The 20,415-nt window shown below is 44.9% G+C and overlaps 1 protein-coding gene across 4 annotated transcripts in view; it reads right to left on the bottom strand.

Annotated features, from left to right (window-relative positions):
• osbpl7 (oxysterol binding protein-like 7) overlaps positions 1–18,148 on the bottom strand; it is a 98,135-nt gene extending 79,987 nt beyond the window's left edge. For 2 of the 4 annotated variants that reach the window (XM_078529325.1, XM_078529326.1), the window contains exon 1: positions 18,054–18,148. The gene's annotated coding sequence lies outside the window, so the exon portion shown is untranslated. Of the gene's footprint in view, positions 1–17,573 lie in introns of all 4 variants that reach the window. The other 2 variants (XM_078529322.1, XM_078529323.1) reach the window with 2 other exon arrangements.
• Between the last annotated feature and the right edge of the window lie 2,267 nt (positions 18,149–20,415).

Raw genomic sequence — 20,415 nt, 5'->3', positions numbered from 1 at the left:
GAGTGAACCAGATGGCTTCTGGCTACAATCAGTGGTAGTTTCATGGACACCATTATTGAGATTAGGTTTCGATTCCAGATTTATTAGTTAAATTTAATTTCCACTAGCTGCCGTGGTGGGATTCGAACCCATGTCCCCAGACTGGGCCTCTGGATGTGACATTGCCACTATGCCACCATCGCCCTCTGGTGTTCAGATTCTATCTACTAAAGCTGCTGGAACTATACCAATGGATTAGATAGCTCGTCCTTATACAACATAGTAGTTTGGGTTATTTAAAGAGTTCTTTTTATAATTCATTCACAGAACATGGGCATCCCCAGCCAGGCCAGCATTTACTGCCCATCTGGAATTACCTTTTACTGAGTGGCTTGTTGGGGCAGTTAAAAGTCAAATGACATTGCTATGGTTCTTGAGTCAGACTGAGTAAGGATGGCAGATTTCCTTTCCTAAAAGACAGTGAACCAGATGGATTTTTAACAAAAATCTAGCAGATGCGTGGTCGCCATAACCAACAGTCGTTTTATATCCCAGATTTATTTAATTAACAGAATTTAAATTCTTCACCTTCCGTGGTCGGACTTGAACTCATGACTCTTGACTATCAGTCAAGGCCATCACCACTATTTTCCCATCATCATTGTTATATTCATCAAAACTACAGAACACTAAGGTGCGACAGTGCACCCCGCTCTAGAAATACAAAAATGAGAAATGGGATAGATGGTCAAGGGCACAAGGGAGAAAGGAAGAGGTAAAATCAAAATACTGCAGATGCTGGAAATCTGAAACAAAAACAGAAAATGCTGGAAAAACTCAGCAGGTCTGGCAGCAGCTGTGGAGAGAGAAACAGAGTTAACGTTTCAAGTCCGTATGACCCTTCTTCAGAAAGGAAGGGGGTTTGTGGCTGGAGCAGAATGTCGATGGGTCAGAATGAAGTAAGGAGGTTCGAGTGGAACATAAACACGGTGTGAGTCTGTTTCTGAGCTATACCTTCATACATAATTTAAAAATAAATGGAAAGTTCTGCTGTCAGAGTCTACAAGTGTCAAACTGGATACCTGACAGGAATCTAGTCAGTTAATTAATAAACACTGGTGCAATATTACAGAGCTTCATTGGAAGCTGTGAAATGAATAAATGAATCATTGAAGAGAGATAATATCTGCCCACTGAACAACATTTGGAACCTGATCTTGGTGAGGTTTATAAATAGATTTGATGCACATTCTTCATCTCTTCTCATTTTAACTGAGGTAGGAAGTCCAAGGCCCCTTGTCCTTCATCCCAAAGAGTTTGATTGGTTCAGTGCCTCTTGTAAATTATTCTCTGTAGAGCACTTGCTGCCTATTTAACTAAAGCAGGCATGTTTCAGGTTTCACATAGCCCTGGCTCTGCCACCGACTGTTATCCTAGGTTCTCCCCCCACACACCCCCGCCCGTCAACCCTACAATGCTCCTTCTGCATCCTGAAGATGCCAACTCTTGCTGGGATACAGTTCATCAGACAGCATCACCCCTCCAACAGCATGGCGCATGCTCTTCATATGAGCTTGCGACAATGTCAGACAGGAAACGACCAGCTGGCTTGTATAAACCTTGGCAGCATTAACTGGCTATTCAATTATTAAAGCCATCACAGCTGAGCTTATCTTGCCCGCCTTTCGATCTTCACACTGCACTTTGCAGCAGTGATCAGGGGCGGGAAGTATTTACTTGTCATGGTTCATCAAGGCCAATTGTAGAACCCAACTGATCCCCCAAAAAGTGATCAGCTAACAAAGTACAGACCAGGGACTGAATATGAAGCCTTCAGGTCTGTATAACTTGTTTTAAAATGTACCGTGTCTTTAAGCGCTAAGCCATTGGGGGCAAGTTAAGAATTGACTTTTAAAATCAAGGATGCGCATACAGAATAAATTCATATTACTCATTGACAACCATCAATATTAGTCATTTTCAAAATATTCTGTACGATCCACATGGACAGGGGCTTCAGTGAAAGTTCAGCAAAACAACTGACACTGCCACCTTAACATAGCACAACAACTCAAGGCGCTTCATAAAGGGGTTTACCAGATACTGAGCACAATGAGAGAGCTCGGAAAGCTGGTGGAAGGAACGTGAAAGTAAGAGAAGTTCAGCACGGCTCCAGAAACCACAGCTGCAACAGGTAAATAGCCCGTGTTTTATGGGGGTCGGGGTGGTGGTCGGGGTGGTAGCACAGTCAACTGAGCTCGTGAACCAAATTAAACTACTAGACAAGATTGCTAAGGTAGGAATGCAAGACCACAGAGCCATTAGAAAATCAATCAAATGGAGATTGGGGAGCCAGTGGAAGCAGACAAGAGCTGTAGTGATGAGTGGGGCTTAATGTGGAACAGAATGAAGTGTTTCAGCCCCTCAAGGCTGCTCAGCTATTCATTCAGTTATATCATGGCTGATCTATATCTTTACTCCATCCACCCACCTTTGATCCGTAACCCTTGCCTAACAAAATACATCTGGGATGCTGAAATTGTTCATTGGTGGATTCAGCTCTAGCAGACAGGGAAAGGGCTTTTATTTTTTTTAAATCTGTTCTGGCACTTGGAGTGCGAGCGTCGCTGGCAAGGTCAGTATTTACTGCCAATCCCTAACTGTCCTTGAGCAGATGGTGGTGATCCGTCTATAAGCGAATGGCTTGGCTTGCCAGGCCATCTCAGAGGGCAGCTAAGAGTCGCCCACAACATTGCTGTGGATCTGGAGTCACAGGTAAGCCAGATCAGGCAATGATGGCAGATTCCCCTCCCTAAAGGACATTAGTGAACCAGGTGGGTATTTGCAACGATCCAATAGCTTGTTCCAAATTTATTACTGTAGTCAGCAGCGTCTAAATCAACCTCTGAAGCCTCAAAAAATCATGCCAAAAGCAGGGGTCAACTTACATGCCAAGTGTAAAATATGCAGCTCCAGTGTGGGTGGTTACCATTTTGAAATGTGGAAAAACAATATATTACATTAATGTGGCACGTTTATTGAATAAATTCATTGTCCAAAGATACCTTTGATCATAATGAAAGCATTTCAAAAACCCTAAAATTCGTCATCTTTGGCATCCGACGCAAAGAGTTCACCAAATTCATCGAATCGTTTTAGCAATGCCACCATGGTAAGGATCCCACTCTGGATCAGATGTGGCATTTTCACTTTCAGAATCATCCCTCCAAAACAAATTATCTTCCTCTCCATCCATCGAATTAGATACTGGACATCATTTTGGACAATCTGATGACAGTTTATTAATATCGTCCCATGGTTTGATGATGAAGCCATACAAAACATCAAGTGGGGCAGCACACATATTTCCACTCTTTGTGTAGGTTTTATTCTCCAGCAATCATCCACCCAATCCATTTGGCACGAACATGATCCTCAAATAGCTTGTTGGGAAACACATCCAAATGTTGAACTACGGACGTTGATATAATTGCAATGTGGGTGTTATTCATTCGCCAGTGCCTCTTGATCTCATCGGTTACATGGGATCAGAATATATCCCACATTAATAAGCTGCGTTCTTCATGTGAACACCGAGATGCCTATTCCACACATGATCAATCCACAACTTCATCCCATCCTCATCCATCCAACTGTTGCCATGGGGACATGCACAAAAATTCCTACAGGGAACTTGATGATCGGCGTAGTTTTACATTGGAAAATTACCATAGGCTTTAATTTCATTCCACCAGCCATGCAGGCCAGCACCACTGTGAATCCTGCTTTCTCATGTCCCAGGGTTTTCACTAGAACTTTTTCAAACCTTTCCACTTCATAGTTCAGGGCATATCAAAACTCATGAGCGTTTCATCCGTGTTGTCGATGTGACATAATGTATACTCGTGACTTTGCCGCTGTCTAATGAAGAATATGTGGAAACTGGTCATTTTGGCATTGAGGTCTTCTGAACCATCTTGGTCTTCTGCAGCAACACTGGGCATTTTCATTCCGTAAAAGAGGCTACACCAACCAGCTGTTGCTCTGAAACCTTTGCTGGACTCGGGGTTCGATTTCGCCCCCTTACACGAGTATATCTGCACTGCATTTCTGGCAATGATGTAACCATTCTGACGATTCTCAAGGGCCCATTCTGACACACACTCCTCAAGTGGCTGGTCCCTGTTCGCGAGGCACACTTGGTCTTGAGCATCTTCTTCAGGGCGGATTCCTTCTTTATCCATTCCCACACAAGTTTTCCGCTAACACCTCGCTACAGCACAGCTATTTGACAAGTTAGCAAATGTTATGACATTTAACTTGAAACCAGCTTCATTTGTTTTATTGGGCAACTCAATTCTCTTTGGTCACCATGCGGGGATCCTGCTCTGTGTGGGTATCTTAAACTCCCGCGCATCTCCATAACACAGCTGCTCGATCCCTTGTGTCCAGTTAGAATGTAAGTAAAACGTGCATTTGTGGGGTGAAAGGTCGAGGCTGACTCCTATTGCGACCATAGAACATCGTGGCTGAAAAGGTTGGGGGCGAGTTGAACGCATGATTGAAAAATAGTGTTGTCTTATATGCCAGATCGATTTATGCAATTTTGGTAGCTGCAGGACACCACCATCTCTAGAAATTAAATTTAAATACCCCCAGCTACTGAGGTGGGATTTGAACTCGTGTGGGCATGGTCTGGATTACTAGTCCAGTGACATTACCACTATACCATCAGTCCCTTCTATCGAAGAAAGCTAGGGGGATTATTCTCAGTGGCACTTGTTGTTTTGGAAAAAGCAAAGACGGGAACTCATTTAATCTACAATGATTTACCCTTGAAGACTAAGCTGGAGCAACAACCAAGGTCAACAGCAGATGCCTAGCAGTGACCCGAGTGCTGCTGGTTTCTTACACAGCTCACTTACACAGGTTACAGTGGAGAGGCTGTCTATAGCTCACGGATAGAGGGGCTACAACAATCCTTTCAATCCCCAGGTAACACAATAGGAGCTCTTTTCCTCATTATCTTTCAGTACATGGCACAATACTACATAACACCTACAAATGGGTGGAAAATTAACTGATGCCAATGTTATGTTTCCGTCTGCTCTCCAATTTACCGCTGTACCTTTTAAGACTGGATTGATGCCCAGAGTTAACCTTTACCTGACGGATCCCCCCAACTCCCCTCAACGCAGCATGGACAACAAGCACGCACATCCGCTAACCAACTCAAACACCCTGCTGATTCACTGCTCGACTGTATTAGGCCTGTATTTTGGGAGATGGTGGGGGTGGGGGTTTTGGGGGGTATTGGTGAAGGAAGCAAAAGAGAAGGCGTGAGAGAGAAGAGAGTGTGACAGAGAGTGTGAGGGAGAAAGCAAGAGGGAAAGAGGTGAAAGAAAGTGAGCAAGGCAATAAAACACGGCCAGCTAAATAAACAAGGTCTCTGATAAGAAACGCCAAATCCTGGAATGTAATCATCAGTTCTGGAATTTCGAGAATCCAGAGAATTACAAAAAAAATATCAAGCAGCAATTCTGGTTTTGTTCGAGTCAGGAGGCAAAGAATTGAAATGCCAAGAATGTTACTAAAGGCTTACTTTAAATTTCAATTTCTCTGGTTCCATCCCACATCCCGGGACTCTGCTTTAAATAAAATACAAGTTGTAAGAGACACTGGACTTAGGCAAATTAGCCATGGGAAGTGAATGGTATTGTATGACTGCTACACAATGGCAAGCTATGGGGCATGTTGATCAACAGAATTGCAACATAAGAACAACTCCACCACTGATATATCATCATATCCAGCACCTTGCACAGATCAGTCACTAACAGGCAGTACACAAGACAAGTATAGGTGAAATATAAATCCCCACCAGTCACGTAGCTCAGATAAGGCAAGCACTTAATCAGCTCTTGCTCACCCTCCAAAAGCACCAGCATAATGACTAAGGATACATTCTCTGTTATCCTTTCCCTCAGGCCCCTCGAAACTTGAAATGAGAGAGACATCGCCAATTGAAAATTTTCATCCCAATAGTCTCAATCCCTCCATGGTGCTGCCCTATTTCTGTCACCTCCTCCAGTGCCATAACTCTGCTGTTCCAAACCTCCAGGCTGCAGCTTCTTGTGAATTGCATTCACTCCAATCTCACCATTAGCAGTTGTGTCTGAGGGTTCTCCAGTCTGGAGATAACTCCATAAACCTCTTCCCCCTCCTCAAGACCTTCCATAGAACCCCCTTCATGACAGATTTTTTTTTAAGTCTCCCCTTCTAATTGTTCCTTCTTTGGTTTGGCATCTATTTCTCTAACACTTCAGAGAATGCTTTATTACACTAGAAGTGGCATCCCACATGTGCAAAGTAACACACACGTACAAAAGTGGACAGTAAATACGCTCCTGCTGCCAAACCCAATCCTGTCTTTAATCAGGTAAGGATAATAGAAAATCACAGAATCATATAGCACAGAAGGAGGCCATTCAGCCCATTATGCCTGTGCCAGTTTTTGGAAAGTGCTATCCAATTAGTCCCAATCTCTTTCATTTTTTATTCTTTCAGAGGATGTGGGAGTCCCTGGCAAGGACATCCCTAACTGCCCTTGAGCAGTTAGTGGTGAGCTGACTTCTTGAACTGCTTCAGTCCATCTGGTGTAGGTGCACCCTCAGTGCTCTCTCCAAAGCCTTGCAAAACAAGTGTTTATTCCCTTTTGATAATTATTACTGAATCTTCCTCCACCATCCTTTCAGGCAGTGCTTTCCAGATCAGAACACATCTCTCCTCATCTCCACTCTCGTTCTTTTGCCAATTACTGTAAACCTGCGTTCTCTGGTTACAAATGCTCCTGCCAGTGGAAACAGTTTCATAATCCGGTCATTCTTATGACTGGGATTTAAACGTTACTCTAATCTTCAAAGGGTGAGCTGGGCTGGGGGAGGTGGAGATTTTCCTCTTCAGTGGACAGAAAATCATGAGCAGCTTGTGCTCGGATTTGCAACTCGCACTTTTGCCCCACCAAGCTCATACGACCAGGAGCTAATGAGGGTGATCAGGTCAAGATATTGGTGTATGGTCCTAGTACAGTATAACATGCTGCTAGAGGGGTAGATCACAAGTCCGATTCACACATTGCCCCTGTGCTCACTGACCTATTTTAGCTCCCGGTCTGGTGATAACTCAATTTCAAAATTCTCATCCTTGCTTTCAAATCCCTCCATGACATGGCCCCCTTCCCGGCTCTGTAACCTCCTCCAGCCCTAAAGTGCTCCAAGATCTCGGCATTTCTCCCATTTCAGCCTCTTGCACATCCCCGATTTTCATCGCTCCATGTTGGTGACCGTGCCTTCAGTTGCCTAGTCCACAAGCTCTGAAGTTTCCTCCCTAAACTTCTCTTCCTTCCTTTGAGACAGTCCCTAAAACCTACCTCTTTGACAAGTTTTTGACCGTATGCTCTACAATCTTACGATGTGGCTAGATCTCAAAACACTTATTCGATTACACTCCCAAGAAGCACCTTGAGACATTTTATTACATCCCAGGCTCTATCTAAATGAATGTTGTTTTACCGAACTCCTGTCACTACAGGGAGCTTTCCATGCAAGATTAGGTCTGCATTTAGATCACTGCCAGTTACACACTGCAGCAAGTAGCTCACTTCCTCTCTGCTCCAATTTCTTACAGCAGATGGTGCAAGGGATGTTACAGGTTCTGCAGGGAATTACTACGACAGATGCTCTCTGCTCTATACAAGTGCACAAAATCAATTGACAAACAAGGAACAAAGGGTCTTCAGTTATACTCTCAACTCCCCCTTAACCCCCCCACAATCACTGCCAATCCCAAACCCTTGTCTTCTTGGGAAAGATAATGAAGGTCACTCCTCGGAATCCAGGAGAACAGGGTTAATCTAGTCTTATTGCTGGTGTGTCCGTTAGTATGGTGGCAGAAAGCTGGGGGAGAACAGGTACTTCAAACTGATCTCAGCTACATGTAAAATGTGGCTGCTTCTCCGGGCATGTGACATTGTGCAGGTGATCGTGCCAAAGAGATCGAGGGAGAAAGTCAGTGGGTGGGAAGGCCCATTTATATAGTGCCTTCATGCATCCCAAAGCCTTAGGCTTAGAGGCTTTTCCATGTCAAGTAACACTTGAGGCAGATAAAGCATGGGTTTATGTCTGTTTCCTTAACTTGTTTTTCCCGGTTGCTAGCCTGTCACCAGCTTGAGGGGCGTCACTCCACATCAAGGCGGCTGAGCGGGAGACTCCCCCACGCTTACCATCTGCCACAGGCCTATCCGAAGGATTGGAAGGCCCTTCCATGGCCATCAAGTCCTGGAGTGGGACTGAGCTTCTGGCTCAGATGTAGGGCCGCTAACCCACCGTGCTTTACAGCCTACAAAATACTTTTGAAGCATTATCACTGTTGTAACGTGGGAAATACAGCTATCATATTGTGCACAGCAAGATCCCACAAAGATCGATGTGATAACAGCCAGACAATCTGTTCTCAGCATTGGTTAGAGGATAAATATTGTCCTGGACAGCGGGCAGAGCTTCCCCGTCCCCTTTGAAATAGTGCACTGGGATCTTTTACATCCACCCAATAGTGGAGATGGGATATCGGTTTAACATCTCATCTGAAAGATGGCACCACCGACAGTGTGGCACTCCCTTGGTGCAATACTGGGGAGTGTCAAGCTGAACTGTGTGTTCATGTCTTCCTGGATGAGACTGCTTCATTGGGCCTAATTCCCATTCCTAATAATTTTTTGCGAGTAGCTATTTACTGTAAACTCTGCTGCAGGATGTAGGCTGCACAGCAAATCCCTGGAGCATAACCAACCTACAAGAACAGGTCTTTTATTGGGAAATAATTATAGACTATCTAGGACATTCACCCACAGCTCCACTTCAGACAGGCACAGAGCTGCTCTGAAAAGAAAATGCCACAAAGATTTTTTGATAGCGATGGGGCCAAAGAAGGGGGATTAACTATTGGAATCCTTCCAAAAGATGTTTTCAAACAAATGAGCCTTTTATTTGATTCAAGTAAATTAAGTGACTTGTTCAGTAGCCTCCTGACACCCAGAATTAGGTTATTTGGGACAAAAATGCTCCACATTGCCACAATTGACAGGGGATTAGAGCATGATACTAATTTCCATTTCACAAAAATGTCCAAAATCGCAAAGCCCGGTGTTTAAGTAATTAACTCCTTCCTGAGACAATGCTCCGCGGATTCTGCTAGGCTTGCATTACCCTGACACATTCTTTACATTGGCAGCAGTTAACAGGACAATGAACCATTTGGGGGTTAGTGGGGGTGGGGGTGGGGGCAGGTGAGAATCGCAGCCCAATTCAATCTTAAAAACAAAAAACTGCGGACGCTGGAAATCCAAAACAAAAACAGAATTACCTGGAAAAACTCAGCAGGTCTGGCAGCGTCGGCGGAGAAGAAAAGAGTTGACGTTTCGAGTCAGGACTCGAAACGTCAACTCTTTTCTTCTCCGCCGATGCTGCCAGACCTGCTGAGTTTTTCCAGGTAATCCAATTCAATCTTGCCCTTGTCTAATATCCCCATGCACACAATTGCTAAAAGGTCATTCCCCCAGGCAGCAGAATCTAGACCAGGACACCGAGGAGAGCTCCCCTGCTTTTTTTAAAAATTAGTACCATGAGATTTTGTACATCCAGAGAAGGCTTGGTTAAACAACTCATTCGAAAAAAGACAGTTCCTCCAACAGTGCAGCACCCCCTCAGTTCCGCACAGCCTACATTATGTGCTCAAGTTTCTGGAGTGGGAATTAAACCCACAAACTTCTGCCTTAAAAAGGAGAGAGTGCTACCCATTAAACCAGGGCCTTAATTTAACTTAATGAAGCCTTATGTTTCATTTTAAAATTGGCTGTGCCTGCTCCACACTAGGACCAGTTCTCTAATGGTTCAGTGCATGAAGGTAGCGTACAGTGTAACACTTCCTTTCACAAAGCCAAACCTCAGCACAAGCCCTTAGGGAACAGAACAAAAACACAAATCAGCTGGCAGAAGGCTCCTCAAAGAGTCACAGGAATATTTTCAGCACAAGAAAAGCAGTTCTCATATAATCCCGAACTTGTGCTCCACCTATCTCGCACCTTAAAAAGCTGGAATTAAAAGTCTAATGATGACCATGAAACCATTGTTGATTGTTATAAAAACCCACCTGGTTCGCTAGCGTCCTTGAAGGAAGGAAATCTGAAGTCCTTACCTGGTCTGGCCTACATGTGACTCCAAACCCACAGCAATGGGGTTGACTCTTAAATGCCCTCTGAAATGGCCTAGCAAGCCACTCAGTTCTCAAGGGTAATTAAGGGCAGGCAATAAAATGCCAGCCTAACCAGTGATACCCTCATCCCATGAATGAATAAAAAAGACCTCGATCAGTCCCCATGCAGCAGTAACACCAGAGTCTTGTTCATGACACATGCACCTCAGGTTTACAAAAGCACTGAGTAAATAATGTTCTGATTGCCACATCAGCCTAATGCAGTCTTCGATCCAGTAAATGAGTGACTTACTGCCTGTGTAAAACTCTGAAGCCCAGATAATTATGCAATAGGCAATCCCGGAGCTGTGTGTAGTTTACACACACATGACATCTGTCTGGGAACTGAGACATGGGGTTATGACATTTAAAATGTCATTAACCCAAGCAATTTCTATTACAATCCCCAAGCTCATTTGAATCCAGAAGCACATTATGCCATTTGAAAATATTTCAGCATTAATTTCATCACTAAAAATAACACTTCTGTGTTTCCTCTCCCCCATTCTCACTGCTCTCTCCAGGGAGACCTTCATCAGCAGGTAAAAAAAAACCAGACAATCTGCTGCCAAGACTCATCTAAGACTGCTCCTTAGTGAACTCTCCCACATTAAGGGATGGTTCTTGACCCCAGATGCGACTACTTGTATTGACTGATGACAGCCTATTGGGATTGTCTTCCACACCCCCATCCCTTATTTCGTCCCCCCCCACCACCCAGTTATTTCATTATTCACACAGAGCCTGTCCACCTATTCAACAACACAGACTTCAAAATTACCACTCCACATTCACACACGTGTATATACAACAAGGAGTCAAAAAATAAGGGGTCCAATGTGGTTCATCCCCCAAACTCTCAGGGGCAATTGCAAGACCCTTTCCACTATCTCACCCAAGTCAGCTCATTCGCTAAAGGACACACCAGCGATAAGACTAGATTAACCCTGTTCTACTGGATTCCTATGAGGATAGAATTGGGATCTTTCTCTCTTTGTGGGCTTGGGAAGGAGCTTATAATAAAAAGGCTGCTCTCTCGCACCTATCAAGTCTCAGTTTCTCCAAACCAGTTCTATCTCTTATCAATAGTCACTATTTAGAGTCAAAATACTCCACCACAAAAAAACCTGGCTTTAAGAAATGGATTTCTGGGTTAGATTCAAACCCAGCTTCCAACAGGAAAAGTTCAGTATCTAGCTCACTATCAACCCGCACATAGCAACAAGTATACATTACATATTCATATAAACTCCAGAATATAGGATCTAGAGGGGAGCTATGTTAACCTGCTAATCAAGAAAGGAGGGGAGAGAGAAGGTAGTCTGACATCAGTTGTCAGGATAAATGTTACAATTATTAAGGAAGTCTTAACAATGCACACAGAAAATCATAGTACGATCAGACAGAGTCAACGTGAGTTCTTGAAAGGGAAATCATGTTTGACAAATTTATTAGAGTTTTTGTGCATGTAACTAGTACAGCAGATAAAAGGAGAGCCAGTAGATGTAGTATATGCCTTTTGGAAATCCAAGTATAAGGTGTCACACAGAAATGTTAACATGCAAGATAAGGGCTGATGGAGTTGGAGGTAATATGTTAGCATAGAGAGAGGACTGGGTAACGGAGAGGAAGAAGGGGAGGAGGGATAAACAGGGTATTTTCAAGTCGGCAGGCTGCAAATAGCGGAGTGTCGTAGGGATCAATGCTGGGACCTCAGCTGTTTACAAACTATATTAATGACTCAGATAAAAACAATCAAGTAAAGTCCTGCATTTCGCATCTACCTTGTTTGCGTATTCGCTTACCCACGCTTTGTACACTGCATCACCCATCACATGAGCAATGTTTGCTTATCCACGCTCTCTGAGGAGAAGCCGCTGGAAACCAGAGTCCATTAGTCCTGACCATGGACATTTAATTCTCGTTCTTTAAGCATCTTTCCAACAGGGGTGAGAAGCAATGCTGCTTAAGTGCAGCCCGAATGGAGAAGTTAACCTGGAAATATCCAAATTTCTTGGGCCGGGGCTGCAATAATGGCTCTGTTCAATTTTGAAATGTTCTTTCAGTTTTGAGGCGATTCATTTTTTTATTGAATGAGGATTGTCTCGGTTTAAAATTTTTAATATATGTATTATATTGCTCAGAGGCTCCCCCTATCTGTCATATACAGGCATTGTACCATAATTTGCTGTAGAGTAACTGCAGAAACTTGTGCTGCCCTCACATTGCTGAAACCTAATTGACTCCCATTGAAACCATGTTCATTTTTCACGATTTCACTGTTTGTGAGGTGCACAGGAATGAAACCCCCACCGTGAACGGCAGGACTTTACTGTAACGTATCCAAGTTTGCTGACAGTACAAAGCTAAGTGGGAATGTAAGCTGTGAGGAGGACACAAAGACATTGCAAAGAGATATAGACAGGTTAAGTGAGTGGGCAACAGGCGGCAAATGGAATATAACATGGGGGATTGTGAGATTATTTACTTTAGTAAAAATAGAAAAGCAGAATTTAAAAAAAAAAATAGGTAACTTCTAAATGATGATGTTCAGAGGGACTTGGGTGTACTCAGTCAAGGAACTCAAAGTTAGCATGCAGGTACAGCAAGCAATTAGAAAATCAAATGGTATGTTGGCTTTTATTGCAAGTAGATTGGAGTACAAGAATAAGGAAGTCTTACTACAACTATGTTGGGCTTTAATGGACCACATCTGGAGTACAGTGTGCAGCTTTGTTCTCTTTATCTAAGGATTTACTTGAAATGAAGGTGATACAGCAAAGATTCACAGGATTGGTTTCTGGGGTGAGTGCTGTTCTATGATGAGAAGCTGAATAAATTGGGCCTATATTCTCTGGAGTTTAGAAGAATGAGAAGTGATCTCATTGAAACATACAAGATTCTGAAGAGTCTTGACAGGGTAGACACAGAGGCTGTTTCCTATGGCTGCGAAAATTGAGAACATGGGGACACAGTCTCAGGATAAAGGGACTGAGATGAGGAGAAATGTCTTCACTCAGGGAGGGTGGTGAATCTTTGGAATTCTTTACCCCAGAGGGTTGTGGATGCTCCATTGTTGAGTTTCTCTGAAGCAAGATAGACAGGTTTTTGGGGAATATGGGCAACAGGTGTGAGAATTGAGGCAGGGGATCAGCCATGATTGTATTAAATGGTGGAGCAGGCACAAGGGACTGTGCAGTCTACTCCTGCTCCTATTTCTTACATTATGTTCTTACTACATGGTGAGCAATGAGCCCACACATCACAGACATCTTATCCTGCTTTACTAGACCTAATACTCATTTAAGAATTTGCCAAAGTCTCCCTCCTCAAGACCCCAGTTCTCACCTTGTAGACCCTAAAGTCAGCGATGTTGTGAACCTCATTGAGACATGCTTTCAGTGTATTAGCACTTTTAGTGCACACTGATCCTTGCAGTTTTTCAGTTAGAATTGGTAATGGGCAAAGTATTCGCACATATTTTACTCCCTCCCCCTCCCTAAAAAGAATGCACATGTGACACTGCTGAACACTTGCAAATTCAGCAAGACTTTTAAAGCACGTCACAAAGAAAGCATAGAAAGTGCCACCCAGGAATGTAAACAACGGAGATGGAAATCGGAGGGGGTTGGGGCCAGGGAGGCTATTACACAGCTGGGGCGGTGGGGGGAGAGACATTTAAAAATATATATTTTTGAGTTACTCTTTCAGCATCCAAATGCTATTACAGGAGATGTTGATAGGAGGGGAAATGCAGAGAGCTTCCCATTTACTGATCTTTCTTTTGGGTGGTTTGATTAATCTGCGAACGCAGATGACATCATTCGAAGAATCAACTTCATAGATTTATGAGTTCTATCGTTTGGAACCAAACAAGCAGGAGGATTAACACTATTCACACCAGCAGGAGGATTAACACTATTCACACCAGCAGGAGTATTAACACTATTTACACCAGCAGGAGGATTAACACTATTCACACCAGCAGGAGGATTAACACTATTCACACCAGCAGGAGGATTAACACTATTCACACCAGCAGGAGGATTAACACTATTCACACCAGCGGGAGGATTAACACTATTCACACCAGCGGGAGGATTAACACTATTCACACCAGCGGGAGGATTAACACTATTCACACCAGCGGGAGGATTAACACTATTCACACCAGCGGGAGGATTAACACTATTCACACCAGCGGGAGGATTAACACTATTCACACCAGCAGGAGGATTAACACTATTCACACCAGCAGGAGGATTAACACTATTCACGAGGTGTCAGCTGTGGCTCAGTTCATAGCACCCTCGCCTTTGAATCAGAGGGTTGTGGGTTCATGTCCCACTCCAGGAAACCGAGAACTGTGATTGTACTCAAAAGAGTTGCAATCTCTGACTGTTGATAACTCGAAAGAATTTTTAACACTATTCACACCAGCAGGAGGGTTAACACTACTCACACCAGCAGGAGGATTAACACTATTCACACCAGCAGGAGGATTAACACTATTCACACCAGCAGGAGGATTAACACTATTCACACCAGCAGGAGGATTAACACTATTCACACCAGCAGTCCTTTGTGACTTACCAAATGAAAAGTGCTGCCTAGAACAGCTCTTTCCAGTCAAAAGGCCAGACTAGGCTTTTAAAATTAAATGTAGAAGTTAATCATTTCTGGTCTGCATGAACCTGTATTAGCGAAGGCTCATCTTACAGCACAAACTCCTCTCTTAACAGTTTATGCTTCAAGGAGGATTCGTTTTGAGCAGGCTACCCCACCCATTGAGGTTAACCATGCTCGCACACAGTTTCAACCAGTCTCAGTATCAGCTTCAGACTGGCTCAGATGGTTTCCTTGAGGAAATGCTAAAGACACAGTATTTGTGACAAGGCATAATGCACCTGAAGGTTCTGTATCACAATTAGCTGATAATCATTCTATCATGTTGTTTCCATTCAGTCCTGTCTAACACCACTGAGGGAGCAGTATCACGACAAGGACTGCACTGGTTCAAGTAGGTCACCTACGACCACCTCAACACAGCTAGGAATGGGCAAATAAACTGCAGCCTTGCCAGTGTCTTCCCAGACCTGGTAAAGAAATTTTTTAAACCCTCAGTATGCCAGCCACATTACAACTAACATTGCAGAAGACCCAGTTCAAGTGATGGTTCCTCCTCAAGTTCCATTAGAAGCTAGGACCAAGGCTATGATTGGAGACACTGCACCACAGGGCAGGCACAGTTGTTCAAATGCAAAAAGCGACTGCACCTTATCCAGTGCATGGATTTGCAATTGCTTTCCCAGCTTCAAATTCTGGTTGCAGACTTTCCCCGATGCCCAGGGAAGGTCATACAGAGCAGCAATGCAAAAACCACACTGCCAGCCAATTTGAAGCAGGCTAACAGGTCAGTTTGACTGTTGCCACAACAAAACAATGGCATGCAGCATCCATTGCTGCCAACAATGCCAAAAGCACCACCGCATCAGACAGGTCTGATTTCAAAAACTTTGTGGGAAATTAGAACTCTGGCGACCATTTAACCCTCCTTAAAACTTGCAAAAATCAATAATGATCAACTGACTTGGAACCATTAAAGCTTTGATTCAACGAAAGCATACAAGTGGCAACTAACATTCACGCCACACAAGGTGCCAATCAATGACGATCTCCAACAAGAGAGAATCTAACCATCACCCCTTGACATTCAATAGCATCATCAGTGCTGAGGCCCCACTATCAACATCCTGGGGGTTATCGCTGATCAGAAACTGAACTGGACACGCCATATAAATACTGTGGCTACAAGGGCAATTCAGAGGCTCGGAATCCTGCAGGAAGTATCTCACCTCCTGACTCCCCAAAGCCTGTCCACCATCTACAAGGCACAAGTCAGGAGTGTGATGGAATACGCCCCACTTGCCTGGATGAGTGCAGCTCCCACAACACTCAAGAAGCTTGACACCATCCAGGGCAAAGCAGCCTGCTGTTTATAGATGGGGCGTAAAACAAATCATCCCTCCACCACCGACAGACAGTAACAGTAGTGTGTACCATCTAAAAGGTGCACTGCAGAAACTCACCAAGCCTTCTTGGACAGCACCCTCCAAACCCATGACCACTACCATCTGGAAGGGCAGCAGGCACATGGGAACACCTCCACCTGGAAGTTCCTCTTCAAGTCACTCACCATCCTGACTTGGAAATATATCACCGTTCCTTCACTGTCACTGGGTCAAAATCCTGGAACTCCCTCCCAAACAGTACTGTGGGTGTACCTACACCACATGGACTGCAGCGGTTCAAGAAGGCAGCTCACCACCACCTTCTTAGGGCAATTAGGGATGGGCAATAAATGCTGGCCCAGCCAGAGACGCCCACATCCCATGAAAGAACATTTTTTTAAAAAGTCACCAGAACATATGAACCTTTCCTGTCAAGGTCAGCTTTAGCAGCACCCAGGAGAGCTACAGTCAGAAAACCCCATATTGCGTACATGACGGATGTATATCCTGCTGAACTTGAATCTGCACCAGACAGCAGCAGCAAAAGCAGCTCAGACAAATTGGGAATAGTTGCGATAGGAAATAACAATTAGGGTTTAAAAAAAATGCAAGTCCTGATAAGCTAACCAACTATCAAACAGATGACAGCCAAGCGAAATCCAGTCCTTACCCGATGCCCATGTATGCCCAGTACAGTTCACAAGGCAATGATCACGAGTGGGGAACTTGAGCATTCTTTGTTCCCAGGGCATTCCAGCTCAATGTAGCAACACTATCGTTGGCCCCAATTCAGATCAACCAACATAGCACAGATCAGGGATCGAATCTGGGACCAGTCCATAAGGTGTATATTATTCAAAAGGCAGTAACTTTGCCTTTGCAATCTCAAGTCATGCATCATCTGTAACCCACCAACAGGGCAGTGAACACGGGGGAGGAGGGGGAAGAGGAGGGGGCCGAGGGAGAGGGAAAGCAGATGGAGAAGGAGGAAAGATAAGAGAAGGGAATGGGAGCACCAGCCATTCATTCAGCCCCATCCCGCTGTAATACAGCCTGGCATGTTAACTCAACCACACATGGACAAGGGAACTGTGGGCACAAGTACATCCCAGTCCTTGACCCAGTTTCCTGGGTTCTTAACAGATCATCCTATATAAAGCTCATAATTACAACGTCTCACAACTATAAACAGCGTATGCACAACATTGTTAACTCCTCCAGCCTCGCCCGAGTCCCAGACACAGCATTCCCAATTCCACATCTTGGCATTCAAACCTGAGACTCGCGTTAGGAAATGAGCCACCTCTCCAAGTCTCGGAGGCTCAGCATTCCTGAACTTCACCAAGCCCGGCACAGTTGGCAATGCTCTCTGACCTTGGGAACGGGGCAACTGAGATGTGGAAGCCCAGAGTCAGATGTCTCCCAGTTTGATGAAATGTTCTTTACAAATGAAGACAATTCACAGCAGCTGCTTCAGGCTCCAGGGAAATCCCACAGGATCCGATTGTACTCCGGGGAGGGGAGCAGCAGAAATAATGGAAATCTCTCCCTGGAAAAGAGGGAATCTGGAAGCTTGGCCACTTGGAAGTGGGTCAAAGCTGCAAACTCCTCTCCCCAGTGCCGCGTGTGTCAAGAGGCTAATTCCAGCCACAGCTTCTTCCAAACCCACGGGAGATGCAAATTGCAGCCAGTCCCCTCCGACAGTCCCGACTCGGGGCCGCTACCTCCTCCTCCTCTTTTTGGCGCAATCACCACCTTTCGCCTCTTGTCTCTTCCGTGTCCGCTGCCTCCTCCCCTCTCCTTAGGTTTTTCCTCCTCGACCTCACCTCGTCCTGTCAATCAGAGCTTCAGCCCCGCCCAGGGAAATCCAGGGAAGGATACAAAGTCTCAGCCAATGGGGAAATGGGCTACAATGTCGCAGCCAATGGAGGACTCGGCTACAATGTTGCAGCCAATGGAAAGCTCGGTTACAATGTTGCAGCCAATGGAATGATGGTTATGTCGCAGCCAATGGCGAACTCGGTTACAATATTTCAGCCAATGGAATGATGGTTATGTCGCAGCCAATGGCGAACTCGGTTACAATGTCGCAGCCAATGGAATGATGGTTATGTCGCAGCCAATGGCGAACTCGGTTACAATATTTCAGCCAATGGGGAACTTTTCTACAATATTGCAGCCAATGGGAAAACGGTACGTATGGATCACAGCCAATAGTAAATGGAAACATCACAATGCATCCAATGGGCAGAGGCCAAATAGAAGACGGACAAAATAAAAACAGAATTACCTGGAAAAACTCAGCAAGTCTGGCAGCATCGGCGGAGAAGAAATCAGTCAACGTTTCGAGCCCTCATGGCCCTTCAGCAGAACTGAAGCATAGTTTCAACAAGGGAGAAATATAAATTGGTTTAAGGTGGGTGGGGGGGAAGAGACACATTGAGGGTGTGGTGTGAGCAGATAATCAAAAGATGTCACAGACAAAAGGGTCAAAGAGGTGTTGAAGGTGGTGGTCTTTGTCTGAGAAAAGTGCTAATTAAGAATGGAAGACAGGATATTCAAAGTACAGCTCTAGTGGGGGTGGGGTGGAAAGACTAAAGGTTTTAGTTTTAGATTTAAAAATAATGGAAATAGGTGGGGAAAGAAGAATCTATATAAATTATTAAAAAAGAAAAAAAGGCGGGTGGGGGGGAAAAGAAACGGGGTGGGGATGGGGGGAGGGGGAGTTTAAGATCTAAAGTTGTTGAATTCAATATTCAGCCCAGAAGGCTGTAAAGTGCCTAGTCGGAAGATGAGGTGCTGTTCCTCCAGTTTGCGTTGGGCTTCACTGGAACAATGCAGCAAGCCAAGGACAGACATGTGGGCAAGAGAACGGGGTGGAGTGTTAAAATGGCAAGCGACAGGGAGGTTTGGGTCTTTCTTGCGGACAGACCGCAGGTGTTCTGCAAAACGGTCGCCCAGTTTGCGTTTGGTCTCTCCAATGTAGAGGAGACCGCATTGGGAGCAACGAATGCAGTAGACTAAGTTAGGGGAAACGCAAGTGAAATGCTGCTTCACTTGAAAGGAGTGTTTGGGCCCTTGGACGGTGAGGAGAGAGGAAGTGAAGGGGCAGGTGTTGCATCTTCTGCGTGGGCATGGGGAGGTGCCATAAGTGGGGGTTGAGGAGTAGGGGGTGATGGAGGAGTGGACCAGGGTGTCCCGGAGGGAACGATCCCTACGGAATGCCGTCAAGGGGGGTGAAGGGAAGATGTGTTTGGTGGTGGCATCATGCTGGAGTTGGCGGAAATGGCGGAGGATGATCCTTTGAATGCGGAGGCTGGTGGGGTGATAAGTGAGGACAAGGGGGACCCTATCATGTTTCTGGGAAGGAGGAGAAGGCGTGAGGGAGGATGCGCGGGATATGGGCCGGACACGGTTGAGGGCCCTGTCAACGACCGTGGATGGAAAACCTCGGTTAAGGAAGAAGGAGGACATGTCAGAGGAGCTGTTTTTGAAGGTAGCGTCATCAGAACAGATGCGACGGAGGCGAAGGAACTGAGAGAATGGGATGAAGACGGACACATTGGCTGGAGCCAATGGCGAATAGAAAACGCTTTGATCAAACTGACAGATCAAAGCAGCCGACACTGATCAAAGGCCAGTGTGATAAATAATAAAGTGCATTTTCTGGTCTGCAGCCAAATGAAGTACAGCCGCTCCCATAAATAGTGCAACAATGAACCTCAAACTCACAGATTCACAGAATAGTTACAGCGCAGGCTATTTGGCCCATCGAACCCATGCTAGCTCTTTGTAAGAATAGTTTAGCTCATATCTGTTCAGGGGACGTTCAGTTCCCTTTTAAAAGCCACGATTGAATCTGCCATCGCCATCTTCTTAGGCAGTGCATTCCAGATCGGAACTACTTACCACTTAGAAAGGTCACCTTTGTCTCATTTACCAATCACTTTAAATCAGTGTCCACTGATTCTTGACTCTCCTGCCACCGAGAACAGTTTCTCTCCATCTGTACTCGTCGTGATTCTGAACTCTGCTGCCAAATCTCCTCTCAACCTTCTCTTTGAGGAGAACAACCCCAGCTTCTCCAATCTATCCATGAAACTAAGACCCCCCCCCC

Source organism: Cetorhinus maximus, chromosome 25 (genome assembly GCF_964194155.1).
Source record: "Cetorhinus maximus chromosome 25, sCetMax3.hap1.1, whole genome shotgun sequence".
In the NCBI taxonomy this organism is placed as follows: Eukaryota; Metazoa; Chordata; class Chondrichthyes; order Lamniformes; family Cetorhinidae; genus Cetorhinus; species Cetorhinus maximus.
This window is presented reverse-complemented; position numbering and strand designations above follow the sequence as displayed.